This window comes from Triticum dicoccoides, unplaced genomic scaffold, assembly GCF_002162155.2.
Source record: "Triticum dicoccoides isolate Atlit2015 ecotype Zavitan unplaced genomic scaffold, WEW_v2.0 scaffold138832, whole genome shotgun sequence".
Taxonomy (NCBI): domain Eukaryota; kingdom Viridiplantae; phylum Streptophyta; class Magnoliopsida; order Poales; family Poaceae; genus Triticum; species Triticum dicoccoides.
In genome coordinates, this window is record NW_021198339.1 from 1 (window position 1) to 2,345 (window position 2,345).

At 51.3% G+C, this 2,345-nt stretch overlaps 6 non-coding genes across 6 annotated transcripts; all 6 read right to left on the reverse strand.

Annotated features, from left to right (window-relative positions):
• Positions 1 to 132: 132 nt before the first annotated feature.
• On the reverse strand, positions 133 to 251 carry LOC119343732. Its single transcript, XR_005166240.1, has one exon. It is a non-coding gene; the product is annotated as a 5S ribosomal RNA (ribosomal RNA).
• A 297-nt stretch (positions 252 to 548) lies between these two features.
• On the reverse strand, positions 549 to 667 carry LOC119343734. The gene has a single exon (XR_005166242.1). It is a non-coding gene; the product is annotated as a 5S ribosomal RNA (ribosomal RNA).
• Positions 668 to 964: 297 nt separating this feature from the next.
• Positions 965 to 1,083, reverse strand: LOC119343735. Its single transcript, XR_005166243.1, has one exon. It is a non-coding gene; the product is annotated as a 5S ribosomal RNA (ribosomal RNA).
• Positions 1,084 to 1,380: 297 nt separating this feature from the next.
• On the reverse strand, positions 1,381 to 1,499 carry LOC119343731. Its single transcript, XR_005166239.1, has one exon. It is a non-coding gene; the product is annotated as a 5S ribosomal RNA (ribosomal RNA).
• Positions 1,500 to 1,796: 297 nt separating this feature from the next.
• Positions 1,797 to 1,915, reverse strand: LOC119343733. Its single transcript, XR_005166241.1, has one exon. It is a non-coding gene; the product is annotated as a 5S ribosomal RNA (ribosomal RNA).
• A 297-nt stretch (positions 1,916 to 2,212) lies between these two features.
• LOC119343730 lies at positions 2,213 to 2,331 on the reverse strand. The gene has a single exon (XR_005166238.1). It is a non-coding gene; the product is annotated as a 5S ribosomal RNA (ribosomal RNA).
• Between the last annotated feature and the right edge of the window lie 14 nt (positions 2,332 to 2,345).

The following is a 2,345-nucleotide window of genomic DNA, read 5'->3' on the forward strand; positions in this document are numbered from 1 at the left end:
GCCGACGCTGGACCCGTGAATCGTGAGCACCCAGCTATGACTTACCGCACTCGTGCAAAATAATAAAACACGGTAAATATATTACTTACACGTGCGTTTTGTTTTGCAAGCGGCGCGAAAAAATTTAAAAAGGGAATGCAACACGAGGACTTCCCAGGAGGTCACCCATCCTAGTACTACTCTCGCCCAAGCACGCTTAACTTCGGAGTTCTGATGGGATCCGGTGATTTAGTGCTGGTATGATCGCATCCGACATCTTACCCCGGTCTTCGTCCCTTATCCTTGCCCCTCCCAGCTCCACTACAAAGACGATTGTACATTGCTTTGGCCGCTCCCTCTCAACTACGGAGACGAGTTTAACGCGGTTTCCACCCCTCCCTCTCAACCGCACCAGTGCACGCTTGCCGCGCCACAACGCCGACGCTGGACCCGTGAATCGTGAGCACCCAGCTATGACTTACCGCACTCGTGCAAAATAATAAAACACGGTAAATATATTACTTACACGTGCGTTTTGTTTTGCAAGCGGCGCGAAAAAATTTAAAAAGGGAATGCAACACGAGGACTTCCCAGGAGGTCACCCACCCTAGTACTACTCTAGCCCAAGCACGCTTAACTTCGGAGTTCTGATGGGATCCGGTGCTTTAGTGCTGGTATGATCGCATCCGACATGTTACCCCGGTCTTCGTCCCTTATCCTTGCCCCTCCCAGCTCCACTACAAAGACGATTGTACATTGCTTTGGCTGCTCCCTCTCAACTACGGAGACGAGTTTAACGCGGTTTCCACCCCTCCCTCTCAATCGCACCAGTGCACGCTTGCCGCGCCACAACGCCGACGCTGGACCCGTGAATCGTGAGCACCCAGCTATGACTTACCGCACTCGTGCAAAATAATAAAACACGGTAAATATATTACTTACACGTGTGTTTTGTTTTGCAAGCGGCGCGTAAAAAATTAAAAAGGGAATGCAACACGAGGACTTCCCAGGAGGTCACCCATCCTAGTACTACTCTAGCCCAAACACGCTTAACTTCGGAGTTCTGATGGGATCCGGTGCTTTAGTGCTGGTATGATCGCATCCGACATGTTACCCCGGTCTTCCTCCCTTATCCTTGCCCCTCCCAGCTCCACTACAAAGACGATTGTACATTGCTTTGGCCGCTCCCTCTCAACTACGGAGACGAGTTTAACGCGGTTTCCACCCCTCCCTCTCAACCGCACCAGTGCACGCTTGCCGCGCCACAACGCCGACGCTGGACCCGTGAATCGTGAGCACCCAGCTATGACTTACCGCACTCGTGCAAAATAATAAAACACGGTAAATATATTACTTACACGTGCGTTTTGTTTTGCAAGCGGCGCGAAAAAATTTAAAAAGGGAATGCAACACGAGGACTTCCCAGGAGGTCACCCATCCTAGTACTACTCTAGCCCAAGCACGCTTAACTTTGGAGTTCTGATGGGATCCGGTGCTTTAGTGCTGGTATGATCGCATCCGACATGTTACCCCGGTCTTCGTCCCTTATCCTTGCCCCTCCCAGCTCCACTACAAAGACGATTGTACATTGCTTTGGCCGCTCCCTCTCAACTACGGAGACGAGTTTAACGCGGTTTCCACCCCTCCCTCTCAACCGCACCAGTGCACGCTTGCCGCGCCACAACGCCGACGCTGGACCCTGGAATCGTGAGCACCCAGCTATGACTTACCGCACTCGTGCAAAATAATAAAACACGGTAAATATATTACTTACACGTGCGTTTTGTTTTGCAAGCGGCGCGAAAAAATTTAAAAAGGGAATGCAACACGAGGACTTCCCAGGAGGTCACCCATCCTAGTACTACTCTAGCCCAAGCACGCTTAACTTCGGAGTTCTGATGGGATCCGGTGCTTTAGTGCTGGTATGATCGCATCCGACATGTTACCCCGGTCTTCGTCCCTTATCCTTGCCCCTCCCAGCTCCACTACAAAGACGATTGTACATTGCTTTGGCCGCTCCCTCTCAACTACGGAGACGAGTTTAACGCGGTTTCCACCCCTCCTTCTCAACCGCACCAGTGCACGCTTGCCGCGCCACAACGCCGACGCTGGACCCGTGAATCGTGAGCACCCAGCTATGACTTACCGCACTCGTGCAAAATAATAAAACACGGTAAATATATTACTTACACGTGCGTTTTGTTTTGCAAGCGGCGCGAAAAAAATTAAAAAGGGAATGCAACACGAGGACTTCCCAGGAGGTCACCCATCCTAGTACTACTCTCGCCCAAGCACGCTTAACTTCGGAGTTCTGATGGGATCCGGTGCTTTAGTGCTGGTATGATCGCATCCAACATGTTACCCCG